The following is a 16,076-nucleotide window of genomic DNA, read 5'->3' as shown; positions in this document are numbered from 1 at the left end:
AACGTTAAGGTCAGAAGGGACCATCATGATCATCATTCCTGCTCAACTTTGGCTGGAATTTGGCCTGGGCCCTGGGTTTAGCACTCTTCTGTAGACCAGTATGGACTCTTACATACCTTTAAGGGGTCATGACTTAGGTTTCACATCTCATCTGGAAGTAGAACCACAGAAGCAGCTGTCAAACTAGTTCAGTACAGATTTAAAAGGGAAGAGCACCATCTATTGAATCACCAACACCATTCCTCCAACAACTTGGTAACCCTTGATTATCTCCCATCCAAGTAGGGACCTAGACTTAACCTGCTTAGCTTGTAGGATACAACAGGACCATAGATCATCCAGCCTGACTTCCTGTATAAAATAGTCCATCCACTCTAACTCAGTTGCTCCTCTATTGAAGCCAATACTTGCATTTGACTAAAGCATCTCTCATAGAATCATAGAATATCAGGGTTGGAAGGGACCTCAGGAGGTCATCTAGTCCATCCCCCTGCTCAAAGCAGGACCAATCGCCAACTAAATCATCCCAGCCAGGACTTTGTCCAGCCTGACCTTAAAAACCTCTAAGGAAGGAGATTCCACCACCTCCCTAGGTAACCCATTCCAGTGCTTCACCACCCTCCTAGTGAAATAGTTTTTCCTAATATCCAACCTAAACCTCCCCCACTGCAACTTGAGACCGTTACTCCTTGTTCTGTCATCTGGTACCACTGAGAACAGTCTAAATCCATCCTCTTTGGAACCCCCTTTCAGGTAGTTGAAAGCAACTATCAAATCCCCCCTCATTCTTCTCTTCTGCAGACTAAACAATCCCAGTTCCCTCAGCCTCTCCTCGTAAGTCATGTGCTCCAGCCCCCTAATCATTTTTGTTGCCCTTGAGCTGAAGACAAGAGATGGAGAATCCACCACTTCCCCGGTAATTTGTACCAATGATTAATCACCCTCACTGTTAAAAATGTGTGCTTAGCTTCTCATTTGAATGTGTCTGGCTTTAACTTCCAGCCATTAGTTCTTCCTATGCTTTTCTCCGCTACATTAAGGAGCCCTTTAGTATCTGGCATAAAGTGCGTGGCTGCCGTACACATGGAACTTCCCCACTGAGTGAACAAAATCGAATGTATATCAGCACTGGAATCTTACCTCCAAATCCTCTGTCTTAGGCAAGACTAGACATCACTCACTCCATCTTCAAACAGCAGTTCAAAGCCTTTACATCACTCCCAGGATTAATTAGGCAGCCAAATAATAATCCAAGGTAAGCCTTACCAAGGCTTATTAACTGTGACATGGTCGATTCCCACCATGGAGAACCCATCAGAGGAGAAAACTCAGTGTGCATGGGTAAATCCAAAAAGTCTCCTAAGGAAATTCAGTGTTTTCCTCCAACAAATAGCAGGGTGCTGGGGTTAATCCCCACAAAGGAAGGTTTCCAATGAAATCTGACTTGGGCAGGGTGTCTGCTCTCTAGATACCTGCTTTACAAGTTGCCTTAAGTTTACATGTGTTACATACTTGAGCGTGTAACAAAAGCTTGTTACATGTTACACCAAGTAGAATTGCTGCTAGCCAGTCAGAGAGCTGGATAATTGTCAGCTATACTATAAAAAACAGAGATCAGATATTGTGGGCCTGATTCACATATGGTGTAACTCCACTGACTCCAATGGACACACGCCTGACATCGGCCTGGATTGGGGCAAGCACTTCAGTCAATTGAAGGCATGCTTAAAAGCTGCTGTGAACTGGGACACTTTCCTGACTCAGGGCTTTAGAGGGGCGTGGGCAACAGCATTATCAGTCCCACTGAGCCCCTTGCATCAGTCCTCATTTATGCCAGCGTCCCGTGCAAGCAAGGCAAATCAGGCCCTTCGTCACTATAATTAGAGAGGGGAGTGTACTTCTAATAATTCCGTCAGCCAGTCGGGGCCCCTTAGTAACAATATAGAAACATTCTCCTTCCATGAACTTGCTGTTTTTGAGTGAATCAGGGATTCTCTAGAGCAGAGGAAAAATTATCAGAGATGGGCCATCTTTTTGCTCTGTATTTGTACAGCACCTAGAAACTGGGGTCCTGGTCCATGCCTGGGGGCTCCTAAGTGCTACAGTGATACAAATAACAAAACAACAACTTTCATACCTAGATTTCAGCCCCCCAGCCATCTCTCCAAAGTCCTGGAATGCTTTGATCTGAGCTTTTGATTTGGCCCATTAGAGTTAGGGGCTATTTGCAAAATGTAAATCTGGATTCCAAACACACCTTCCTGTAAAGTTTAGGAGTGGCTGAACCCTGGTTTTGGTTTAGTTCCCGTTATTAAACCTCAGCTGGATAGGTATTTTCTTTCCACCAACCAACTGCCACTCCATTGCACCAACCTGTCACCAAACAATCTTTGGAAGGGTGTTTGGCAGAACTGGCAGTCTCTGTGCAGGAGGGCCTCAGTAGTGGGCGCTGCAAGCCAAGATGGGGGCACATTGGTGGAGCTGTGCTACAGCTTGGGAATGAAATAATACAAGTATTGCAGGGCACATGGGATGTGCATCTGCAGAGCTGCTGGACACCGAACTAGACTAGCGTGGAGTGGGGGTTTGCAGGTCAGGCAGGAGGTGGATTGGCAGGACGTCAGGAGGAATTAGCACTATGACTGCTGGCACTGACTGCCGCTAGCTAGCAAGCACATTCAGGAAGCCCTGAAAGTCAAACTATATTAGGCACCAGAGTTGCTTTTGCTCCTTGAGAGGTGAAGAGCCCTAAAACCATGTTTCCATTCCAGCTATGTTGTCTGTGGTCACAGCCCATGCAGCATCTCTGTAGTATTGTCTTTGCTGCCACGTGGGGAGTAACACACAGTGCTACAAGGAGAACCTAAAGCAAGAGAGTGAAATATTTGCAGAGCTCTGTGTGTTTCATTAAGTTACTTCAAATCTCATTTTCCTCGAGCAGCCCCATACTGTCTTTAAAATGATCACAACAAAAATAAATAAATAAGCAGCAGCAGCGGCCAGCCGGGCTGCACTACAACATTTATTTCATATAATGCATCATTTATTTCCAATTATCCCCATACACTTGGCAGATCAGCAGTGGAAAGTTTGCAGAGTTGCAGAACAGTAGTGGCAGGAGCAAGCGTCTCTGGCACAAAGCGATGACGAGTGAAAGGCAAGGCGGAGGATAGATGGATTTTTTAGCATGGGTTATTAAAACACCAGCTTGAGAGAGAGAGTTGTGCAGATAGCAGCATGTCAAGATGACACCAGGGAAGTGGTGTTATGGACGGAGACTTTGGAACCCCCCACCACTGGAGGTCAAACAGAGACGTTGTGTCCTGTATATGTGATGCATCTGGTACAATATCCCAGCTTGTCAGCTTGCCTTGGAACTAACAAGAAGCGAGAGGTTTGACAGACGTAGTGTACAGCCAGTGAGCAAACTGCAGGAAGTGTACACCAGAAAAGGATGGGGAGGGTGTTATAAGTGCCTCTTGCAGTACCATGCATCATTAGTTAGTCTCATCTTCCACCCTTCCTACCTCAAAATGCTAGTTACAAATATAAGGACCTACCCACTCCTTCAGACCTTCACCCCGTTCTGCAGCCAGATTGGAAACTAATCTTTCAGACTCTGGAATCTTCAGGTTAGACATGAGCCCAGCCCAACCCTCCAGATGCAAATGCACACACTTGGGGGTAGTGTGGATCCAAACTTCCCAACTCAAACCCACTCACCTGGAGCAGCAGAAGTGAAAGTACTTGACATCTCTCATCAGAAGCAAGCCTGCTCCCATGAGCCTTCCTGCCCAGTTGGAAGGACTCAAGAAGTTCAGAGGAGCCTCTGAGCTTTCAGATGCTTTTCTGAAACAAACCCAAAACTCCCTCTTAAGGTTCTCCCATCACTAGCTGTATTCCGGGTACATTCCATCCACATTCTGCCAGGAACGTTCCCTACTCCCCTAGCTAGATGGGATGGTGTGGATGCAGGGGGGCTCCAGACAGGTACTGGCTCAGGTTTTCATTTATAATGGTGCCTTTATGACCAGACTCACAGGTCTCTCTTAGTTAAGCCATTGTAAAATCGCTGACGTATCATGAAGGATTTTCTAATGGGGTTCATTGGACTTTAAGATTTATCTAGAAGGTCCCAATTTATTGAATTAATGCTGCAGAACAAAACCATGGCTCCTTAACAAGTGGCAAATCAGTATTTTACAGCAACATAACTAATAAGGCCATTAATACAAACTGGGCTTACTCCTGGCATTTAGATCATTGTAAATCTCTCTCTCGGTGCTGGAATTATTTATGCCATCCTAGCCACGCTGGAAGCGCTGTCGTTCTTTATCAGGCTCAGAGATTTAAACAAGGAGATTGTGATTCTAAACATAATAAAGGAAGGTGGGGACAGCATTGCTACCATGGGAATAGGGCCAGATCCTGTTCTCAGTGGCACCAGGGTAAACCTAGAGTAATTCCATTGAGTTCCAGAGAATCACTCATTTACAATGTAAATGAGAACATTATGCTGTTCTACTTGGCCACTACTGGAATCCAGAGACTCCCTTTGACATCAGGGCTCCCACGTACGTACACAGAACAAGAGACAGTCCCTGGCCTCAACAACTTCCAAACTAAACAACAGTCAGACAAAGGAGCAGGAGAGAGAGACAGAGCATCATCCCCATTTCACAGATAGGGAGCTGAGGCACGGAGAGCTTCAGGCTCCGTCTACACTAGACTTCTGCTGGCAGCGGTGTGAAGAGGTGGACGCCCTGTCCGACACTGCTGTGCTGGCAAAAGCCCTAGTGTGACTGCAGCTATACTGGCAAAACTGCTCTATTGCTGGTACAGCTCATTTTGCTCGGGGAGGCTGGACTAAGCGATACTGGCAAAAGTGCAGTTTTGCTGGTATAAGCTGTGTCCCGCAGGAGCACTTTGCTGGTATAGGGCACTGGTACAGCTATACCTGCAAAGCACATCTCGTGTAGACCTGACTTAAGGGACTTGCCCAGGGTCAGCCAGAGAGGGACTTACAGCTGCTCTATACTGATTATTGTGCCTTGACGGCGCACTCTGACGCAGCACTACAAAAATCTTACAAGCTGTTTTGTTGCAGCAGCTCGTAACTTTGGCCTCACCATCAGCCAAATGAAAACTGAGGTTACGTACCAGCCAGCTCCTCAACAACCTTGTCAAGCCCCATCTGGAACCTGGAAAGTATCACGCCCCAAGCCATCAGACAGTGTACTTATCCTAGCAGCATGTTGAACAATGAAGTGACAATCGACCACAAAGTGGATGCAGGAATTAAGAAAGTCAGCACCACATATAGTCACCTCTAGCACCGAATCTGGAAGAACGCGGTGTGGCGGTTCCCCCTGGGGTGTCACCTGGAACTGGGGTACCGCTAAGTCCTGTAACCCACCAGCCTGGGCTCCCTCTCTCACAAGCTGCAGACCCACTCCTGGTCCTACATTTCCACCAGCATTCACACTGGCAGGGATACACCCAGCTGCAGTTACATGCAGGCTCTCTGACCAGCCCCTGCATAAACCAACAATAGAAAGGCTAAAACCAAGGTAAGTCTCAGCTCCCCAAGCATGCACCCCCTCTGGAGCATAAACCCAAAATTATACTGTCTTGTGCTGCACAGGGAACTGTACAGTGTAAGCTCACAGAGTTCGTCCCTCCCCCTCAATGTGGGGAAGAATATACAACAGCCCCTGCCCCTTGAGCTACGATTCCCCACGTACTTCACTCCAAACTCACTGGTTTAAATTACAACATAAAATAAATGTTTTAACTACAAAAGATCGATTTTCAGTGATTATAAGTGATAGCAAACAGATCAAAGCAGATTACCTAGCAAATAAACAAAAGCGCAACCTAGGCTTAATATACTAGATAGATGGGATACGACTAGCAGATTCTCACCCCGACTGATGGCACAGGCAGACTTGTAGATTCTTAAGGCACAAGCTGCATTAGCTTTACAGCTTGGGTTTCTCAGGTCTTCATACACAGGCTAGAAATCCCTTTAGCCGGGGTCCAGCACGTCCCCCAGTTCAAGCTTTTTCCTCAGGTGTTTCCAGGAGTCTTCTTGTGTGGAGAGTGAAGAACCACAGATGATGCCACTCCCTGCCTTATATAGCTTTAGCGTATGGCGGGAACCCTTTGTTTCAAAACTTGGTTCCCAGAGCAGTTTGTGGAAAAATACTGACATCCCAAGATGGAGTCCAGAATCACGTGGCCTGGTCACATTTTCTTGTAGAGTCATAGCAGCCATTGCTTACGAGCTGTCTGAAGTGTTCTCAGGACAGCTCACCAGGTGGGAGAGAAGCTTCTCCTAAGGCCTATTGTTTTCCCTAATGGCTCATTGCCCTGAATAGGCCCTTCCCCACCCGCTATCTAGACTGACAGCATCTTGTCTAGTGGGTGTTACCCAGGTGTAACTGCATGTGAAGTACAGATACATAGTCAGTATTTATAACTTCAGATACAAACATGATACATGCATAGAAATAGGATAATTGTATTCAGCAAATCATCACTTTTCCAATGATATGGAAAAGTCCTCACATAACTTATCTTGTACAAAATGCATCATAATTATGCCATAACCATACTAGAATAATATTCCTATGACGAATAGGGGGTGCAGTGTCACACATGGAATCTGTCTACAGACCAAAATCAAAGTCTATAACACGGTTATTCCCATGACATTGCTCTACAGGTGCAAAACATGGACCTATTATCAACAACGCACTGAAAAGCTTGACAATTGCCATTGCCCTACTATGATTGCTGGGCATCAACTGGGAGGACTGAGGTTCCAACACTGAAGTCCTGCTGAGCTGGTGCAATGGGTGTTGAGGCTCATTTGATCTGCACCCGGCTGAGATGGGCCGGCCATGGAATTCAAATGCCTGAGACTCACAGGGCTCTCCCCTGGAATGCCCCCACAAAATCCCAAACTCCCTCCCTCCTTGGGCGTGGCCTTTCATGCCTCATACGTTCCCCTTGCTGTTCCTCCAGTGAACACCTCCCAGGGCGCTCTCCTTGTAAGTCCAGATCATGCCCTTTTACCAGGGCTTACCAGTGGAGCCTGCTCCACTCTTGGGGGCTGCTTCATCTCTCTCGGGGATTTGGGAGCCTTCTCTACTCAAGTAGGGATCCCAAGACTTGCTCCCCCCACTGGGATTCCTTCTTGATCGTACTGGTACCTCTACTCTCTCTATTCCCAGAGAGTGACTGCAGACCATGTCCCTGCAGCCCCCTTCTGCCCTGAAGTGTTCACACTAACCCTGGCTCCTCCCTCAGCTGAGAGTCATCAGTAACTGGGGCTGGGTCACTCCCCAGATGTGGCCAGGTAAGTTAATTGGCCTCTCAACCCCCCCCCCCCCCGCTTTACCCCTTTGGAGCCTGCCTGGGGTGTCACTCAGTGTGGAGTGGCTCACGACTGTGAGTACCTACCTCAGGGGCAGACTGTCAAAAGCAGGGCAGACACCCCAAACTGGTGGTGTGTCTATAATTAGATTTCACCAAGCCAGTACCAAATGTGACTCCTGGATCAGTATGCCAGTCTTAAATTGGAGTCACAGACAGTCCCCTTAGATCTCCAGTCTATCTTGGCATCCAGACAAACTGGACTTAGTGATAAATGGTCACACCCAAAATCTCAAATATTCCAAGTTACTCCCAGTCCCAAGAGACCAGTCACTCACCCAGGTCAAGTTGCATGCTAGATCTCACACCAAAGACAGGGCTGGTAGCCAAATCTATGGTAAACTAACTAAAGGTTTATTAGCTAAGAAAAGGAAATGAGAGTTATTGAGAGGTTTAAGCAGGTAAAATAGATGCACAGGTGAGTCACAGTTTGTAATTCCAAATGGTGGCAGTGATGTAATAAACTGCCAGTTTCCCAAAAGTCCTTTCAGGGTACCCAGATTGGGGATCTCCGCTTTGCATCCGGTACCCTTCCCTGTAAGGATAGGTCTACACAGAAACGAGGTACTCGTGGGGCTGTTTCATTACCGTGTAGATGTCTGAGCTCAGGCTGAAGCCCGAGCCCAGAACTCTACGCAGCAATGAAACAGCCCCGCAGCCCGAGCCCCGTGAGCCTGAGTCGGCTGGCTCGGGCCAGCCGTGGGTTTTTCTTTGCTGTGTAGACATATCCTAAGAGTCCAAACACTCCAGAGATGCAGGATCTTTCCCTGACCCCATACTTACAGCTTCTTCTCAGAGACCCCAAGCTGACAGGGTCTCCACCCACATGGCTCTTTCTTTGACTGGTGGGGAGAAGGGAGCGCAGTTAGTCTCTCGGATCTCTGATCATCACACACAATGACCACTTGCCTTCAGATTCGCACTTTCCGGTTAAAGTTCTTCATTCACATTACCCGCGGCTTCTTTCTTGTTTGATGGGTTGTTTAGTTACAGGGGCTATACAATGTAACTATTTGTTACTGCGTTATAACAGGATACAGATACGTGAACACAATGCGTGCAGCATCCCGTTACGTTTTATGAAGTTCAAACGCCAAATACATTCTTATACATTTAACAGTCACTTTGATCTATTCTATACTAACACACAAGTGAATTGCCCTGGGGCTCTAGCCCCTGGTCTGCCAGCATCACACGGGGTACACACCCCCTCACACTGTCATTGCTTTAACAGTGCCAAGCTGTTTGCTCCTTCCTGTGCAATTGGGGGGGTTCCTTTCTATTTAAGGAAATGGTTACCCTGTGGGATGGCCTGGAGGTCTCAGACAGGTGAGTCGGCTGGCCTACGTTCAGCTGGGGTAACCCTGCGGGATGGTCTGGGGGGTCCCAGCCCAGGCCAACTGACTGGCCCACGATCAGCTGGGGTAACCCTGCGGGATGGTCTGGGGGGTCCCAGCCCAGGCCAACTGACTGGCCCACGATCAGCTGGGGTAACCCTGCGGGATGGTCTGGGGGGTCCCAGCCCAGGTGAGCCGGCTGGCCCACGATCAGATGGAACATGTCATCACTTCCCGCTTTTGCCTCTCTGCCCCTGTGCTGTGCGTATCTCCATCACAGCCATGCAGGGGGTTGTCAGTGAGGGATGGGAAGCTGCTGCGAAGCTGCAGCCATACTGGGGCATTCTTGTCTTAGCCATCAATGTCAGGGGCTCATGCCCAGTCCCTCTCTCTCTCAGGGAAGTCAGTGTGAATTCACAGAGTTCTGTCAGGAGCATGGCTAAACACATCCCTGGCAGGAAGGAGAGTAATATGCCCCCCTCAGAGTGTCTCCGCTGTCACGCTGCATCAGACATGGAGTGCAGCAGCCACTGAGCCATTAGTTCTCAACTAAAGGAGAGAGCCAAGGGATGCGCAGGCCACGTGACCCCACAACGATGGTTATAGCACTTTGCACCTTTCAGCTGAAAACCCCAATGTGCTACGCAGCCCCTTCTGCTCCCCAACACTCAGAGTCCCTGCAGCACCAGATCAGAGTGAGCAGCCTCATTCTAAAGAGACAGACACACATTGAGGGATGTGCCCAAGGCTACCCAGCAAGTCAGTATTGCCGATGAAAACAGAACCCAGGAGTCCTGACTCTCCATCCCCCACTTTGACCACTAGACAACAGTGTTCAGTATTCACAGGCCCTGCTAAAAATGACCCCTCAGGACCCAGGAATGGAGCCTGCCAGCCCCTGTCTTCAGACATATTGAGACAATTTCCTGATGAGAATCTTTTCTCACTAGGCACAAAAAGAGAAATCCTGCCTGCGACTATCGTTAAGGGCCTGGCACAAACAAATGGGGAGCGAAGGAACCAAAGTGCAGGCGGACTCTCCCAGGGCTTTGAATTCACACACCCCAGATGGCTGGGACCCAGAAAGACCCAACATGGCCATGAGTTCAGGCTGGAGCTACTGTCTCCCTGGATTCTGACAGGCTGTGAATGGTCTTTAAACACAGGCCTACCCACACTGGCTCCTTGGGGCGTGGCTTCTGTTCAAGACAGTTTGTCAGAAGGTGAGTTCTTGCTTCCCCCACTGTTGTTTCTGAGGCTCTGTGGAACATACAGATTTAGAGCAGCCCCCTGCATCTGCCCAGAACCCCAGGGGGGCTCCATGCAGGCAAAGAGCTCTGTCTGGGCAGAGGCGGTTGTGGGATTGGGGCCTGAGACTTTCAAGAAGTTACTAGTGGCTGGACCATGTAAAGAGGTTTACAAGTTGCTGATGGCTCCCAGCTGGGCTTTAGCTCAGCCTGAAGAAGAGGAGACTCGGGATCTGTCTACATTAGGAACGCTACAGCTGCAGCACAGACACTTACTACAGTGACAGAAGGGGTTCTTCCATCACGGCAGTAAATCCACCTCCTCAAGAGGTGGTAGCTAGGCCAACAGATTTCCTCCATCACCCTAGCGCTGTCTACGTTGGGGGTTAGGTCAGCTTGTCTATATCTCTCAGAGGTGTGGGTCAATGTAGTTGGGTCAATCTAACTTTCTAGTGTAAAGCATCCCTCAAACTTTAACCTCCAGCCATCATGGGTTCAATGCCCACTAATGACCCATCCAGGGGCATCATTACATATACATTTAATCAAGCAGCCTGCCTGCCAGAGTACTTACGCGGCTGGAGTGGTTTTCAAACCTCACTTAGTGAAAAGATAATGGGTGAAAATCAACCCTGGTGCATATCGCCTGAGTGCACCAGAAAGATGCCTGGAATTAATTGAACACAATTTGTTTGTAAAAGCAAGGGACTAAATTCAGTGCTGACACACACACATACACACCCCTTGACTTTAACCATCATTAGAGTTTAATGCTTTACTATTCATTAATGTGTCTGAAGCATCTACATACAACAACAGTGAGGGCCATGGAGGCAGGTAGACAGAAGGCAGCCAGCCATGCCACAGCCAAAATCCACTGAGCAAGAAAACAAAGATTGCACAATTAAAAGCTGCTTGGTCCCTGACACAGATCCAGGAATATTGTAAATATCGGGAAAGAGGTGGGTTTTTTTGGGGGGGGGGGGGGGTGCTCTTAAGTATGCTGACAAATCTCAGTGAATGCTAATTATTTCTGGCACTATCTGCACAGACAGATAAGGTTTTCATTAATAAACTTGAAAAAAGCCTGGGTGCCAAGTAAATCTGCAAATTAACCAAGACAATCAGCAAAATTCGGTCAGGTGGAGGAAACAATTAGGTGGCAGGCTAGGAGAAGTGGCAGCTAATTAGCTCAGCGGCTAGACCCAGAATGGCTTTGTTTCGTAGGTTGCCTAGTAATTCATGGCATGTTGGAAATGAAATCGTTAGTAATCTTTCATACTTGGGGCCTTATTAAAAACACTATCTGTACTTATTTAATTGGAAAGAGATAAACTCGGGCAGGCTAAGGAGCAGAGCGAGGGAGATGTATTTTCTGGTTATAAGGCAGACTCTCATTTAAAGAGGGGTGTGTGAACTTCCATAGATTCAGAGAGTTTATGGCCAGAAGGGATCATTAGATCATCTAGTCTGACTTCCTGTACATCACAGGTCAGAGAATTTCACCCAGTTACCCCTGGATTGAGCCCAATTACTTGTGTTTGATTAAAGCATAACTCATCTGCCAGAAAGGCATCCAGCCTGGATTTGAAGACATCAAGAGACGCAGAATCCACCACTTCCCTGTGTAGTCTGTTTCATCATCATCCTACTTAACGCTGACCTATGGCTTCCCATGCCTAGATCTCAAAGAGCTCCCCAAGAGAAGGGAAGTCTCATTACCATGTGTTTTTCAGCAGGCTCGAAAGCACGAAGGGAGTAAGCCTGTGTCAAAGAGACTCCCTCTGCACCAAAAGGGAAAACGATGGAAACAAGCAGGCCTGTCGACAGGTTCCAATTCAAGCACACGTGTGCAGGTTGTGACCCATCACGCAGGCATCTGCTAAAATAGCAAGCGGGTCTGTAGCAGTCTGCAAGAACACTGTGGTTCTTACACGGATAATCATTATGCTTCCTTAGATCCTTTAGCACTAGCTGCCTACAGCCCAGTCACTTTACGTCTCGAAGATACCATCTGCTCAGTTCCTCTTGCCTGTGATTAATGGGCCCAACACAGAATATAGCAACAAATCCATATCCCCTGCCTGGCTGGGAACTGTAATCCAGAACCTGAAATAAGCGGCCATCCGACTGAGCTTCACTTCAGAAATGCCCCTGGCCTAGCTACACTATTTGCGAATCAGCTGCCAGCTACTCAGGCGACGTTCTGTGACCTGCCTGATGCAGCATCCAATTCTCAGGGTCATCTTTCATGTTCTGTAGGCTCTGGTAACCCAGCTGTGACCCTGACCCAAAGCAGGGGGAAGTGTGCTGAGCTTTTCTTAGCAGCAGCAGCACCGCCTTGGATCCAGCGGATTTCTCTTGATGCTCTTGCAGATGCAGCTTGGGTAGATCAGCTGTATGCTGCCATCCACCAGTATGACACTCACCTGAAGCCCTCCCTTCTCCCCGGTCTCATTCTGAAATCAGAGCAGACCTGCTCCCTTACTGTCTCTCACCTGCCCTTGCCACTGCAGTGGCGGACAGATCCCCAGAGATAGGGGGAAACTTGACTGGCTATAAACCTAGGAAGCGTGGGACATATAGGTTAGCAATGGAGCAGCATGACCCCTCTGTCTTCTCTGTGCTTAACTGAGCTGTAGGACACCGCTGAAGGGTGAGAACGACAGAAGGTGCCATCTATTGAACCAGCTAGGATGAAACAAGGCTACGTGTGTCAGAGGCCAGCGGCAGCCCCAGCAGCATTGCTTTGGTCAGCCAAGGCGCACTACACCGTTGTCACTCTTAAACACGCCTCATGCCACACAGCAGCCCTGGAGCTCCAGGGAACACCAGGGTCAGGGTCCTGGGACAGCCTGAGTTCAGTCTGCTCAGCCCTGGGGCCCCCTGAGTGAGCACTTAAATGGGTGCCTCTGGGCTTTGCTGAATAGGGCTGGCCTGAGCCCTGAGCCCTTCTTCCCATGGCCCAAACTCACCCTTTGCTTAAGGAGTTCCAGGCAGCTTATGCAATCCTGCCGGGACTTTTTCCTCCCTTCCAGGAAAGGGTATTAACCTCTTCCGTCCTTTGGTGGGGACAGGGAACGTGCACCCCATCCCAAGGCCCTCTGCAGCGCCAAACCAAATGAGGATTCTTCTGAGGAGTCCCTGGAATACCTCTGATACATTGAGCCCTTCCAGCCCCTGGACCCACATGACCCTGATCTGGATGTTTCCTACGTTCCCCAGGATATCCAGCAACTCTCCAGCCCAGCGTGTCGAGTGTCAGTTCATCACGTCATTAATCACCACCCTACATCGTGACACCAACAGCGGGGCCTGGCGGAGGCAGGCAGAATGGAAAAGGGAACCGGCTGATAAATACAAGCAAGTCTATATACAGCTGAATACAGACAGCAAGAAATACCGATAAGAGTGACAATTACACCTGCAGCTGGTAACAATAGGAATGTGATTCTTTGGCATGAGCCTGTCTGGGCACTTTGATAGACACTGCCAGTATATTTTCATCTAGCCCTGCTGCATTAACGGTCTATAAAATCCCAACTCCCAAACACACTTAGCTGACTTAATCTGACGGTTATCGTTTTATTAATATTTACTAGTATTTAATATTTGATGCAGTGTTGTGCAGAGTGGCAACTGAATGAAACAACCCAGCTTTAATATGGAGAACCACCTCCTAAATTAAACCCACTTAACCAGTCCCCTAAACAAGTAGCTGCTGAGGATTTTTAGCCCACAGAGCACTGCTACTGTTAGACCAGCAAACAAGGCACAGATCTGGGTGGGACCCCCCAGCTGGAAATCAGGTATGACAATTACTCTTGAGTTCAGACCGGGTTCTTCCAGCTGAAGCTCCTTCCCGAGCAAGGAATTTCCAGAGATGTTCTGTTCCCCTGCAGGGGAGGGGAGGACTCTGCATGCCTGATACTTTATGGACTGCACAGCTAATCAGCAACGTACCAGACACTGCTGTCGCATCCTTGGTTATTCAGGCTTAGGTTTCATTTGAAAGCCGAGAAGCAGCAAAACAATTGGTAGCTGACCTTGGATTTCCACTGACCTAATTCCTGGCCCAAGGTACATGTGATCAACGTAGCCAATGGTGGAGGGGATTTGGTCAAGGGGTTTGCATAATTAAAGCTAGTTGAAGCACAGACAGGTGGCGAGAAGGAGTGAGGGGCTACTTATAGTCCACCCTAACGGTGGTTTAGATTAGGCCTCGTCTCCCCAGGTTTGTGAGATACAGGACAACATTATTTTGGACCAAAGTTCTGACCTTACCTTTAGGATGAATGGCAGATAGGGTTTGACCCATTGGCTTTAGCTCTAACGAGCTTGATTCTCAGACTCAGTGTCTCACGCTCCTGGCCAGCAAGGGCTCAAGGCATTACAGAGACTGTCTAAAGCAGTCATCCACCTAGCTTCAGTGGCAGGACACTATGGAGCAAGGTGTTTTCAACATACCTTCGACAGACTTCATCACATAGGGCTGAGCTGCAGTGGGATCATGCTCACAGCCCTCGGCCAGAACCACACTCCCCAGGTGAACAAAGAGAGAAGAAGTGGGCAAGTACAAAGTTTCCATGGGAACCTGCCTTCTTGACCTACCTCTCCTCCTCCTCCGACGGGTCCCTTCTCTCTTGGGAGGAAAGACGGCCTTGTAATTAAGACTGTGGACTTGGACGCAGGAGGCCTGAGTTCAGTTCCCAGCTGGGTTCTATCCCCTGGGACAAATCCCGTCAACGCTCTGTGTCCTTGCAGTTCCCCAGCTGTAAAGTGGGGGTGATAACACTTCCCCACTCCAGCGGGCATTGGGAAGGTAAATCCATAAGTGCCGGGGAGGCGCTTACAGAGCAGCAGTGATGGGAGCCATGTTCATCCCTAAGGTGTGATCCTGTGCTCTGCCCCTAGGAGGTGCTGCACAGAACTCTGAGCACTGGGCGACATGGGGGGTCAGGAAGCTTTAACCATCTTTGCACCCTCCCAGCTCGATGGCTCCTGGTGTAACAAGCCGCTTGGCCCTCCGGGTCTCTCAGCCACAGCAGCCTCTGTGGGTGCCCTATGGGTTGCAGCGCGGTCTGGAATCTTCCCAATGCTCTGTGCTGCAGCCCCACCCCTGGCATGCCCCTCCTACCCCAGCACTCCCCACTTGTAAGGGGTGCTTGGAAGCCAGATCTATGGCACTCTTCCACTGTGCCTGCCCTGGTGAAACCCTTGCCCACTCAGCAGGACCTGGGGCCTCTTTCTGCCATACTAGTTCTGTTACCGGGTGTAAAGGAGCTAGGGCAGGGGAGAAGGTCTTGCTCCTAGAGCCCACTGGATCAAGGGGAAAGTCCTCTCCAGTTCCCCATGGAAGCCTAGTTTCGTCTCTTCAGAGCTTGAGCAAACTGCACAAAATATCTATATCTAAAATAGTTCTGGGGCACCAAAGTATCTACGTGTAGGAAGCACACCTCTCTTCTGCTGACTCCTGGACTGGCCCTGGTTCTGAAGGCCAAAGCATCCCCTAGAACTAAGAGTAGCATGTGGATTCTGTTTAACAGGAAATAGGCTGCAGTTAATGAGCTCTGCCCTCCCCTTGAGATAAGCAAAGCTCCAGTCACAGAGAATTACGAGGAGAAGGAAATCACCTTGGAATAAATCTCTAGCCAGTTGGTGAGTTAGCTCATTGGGTGAAGGCACCTTGGACTTTATACTTATCTGTAAGCATTCTGCCAAGTGGCGGCAACAGATACTCATGCACAAAGTACACAGTGGGCCAAATTTGTCCCCCAGTTGGCTTCAGCAGAATCATGCCAAGGGTGAATTTGACCCCAGACGGAAGGCAATTCATCTGTGTTTAGGCATGAGGTCTCATTGTAAACAGGCTCCTGTGGATCGAGCAGGAATCGCCTCTCCCCAACGTATGGCACTGCACAACTGACCGTTGCATTCTGGTGGGTTTTGCCTTATGCTGAAGCATCAAGTAATAGTTGCTGGGGCAGGATCCCTGTCTGGATGGGCTGATGTTCCAGTACTGTCTGGCAAACATGCTGATCCTTTGATCCTG

The sequence above is a fragment of the Emys orbicularis genome, chromosome 16 (genome assembly GCF_028017835.1).
Source record: "Emys orbicularis isolate rEmyOrb1 chromosome 16, rEmyOrb1.hap1, whole genome shotgun sequence".
NCBI classification, from domain to species: Eukaryota; Metazoa; Chordata; order Testudines; family Emydidae; genus Emys; species Emys orbicularis.
This window is presented reverse-complemented; position numbering follows the sequence as displayed.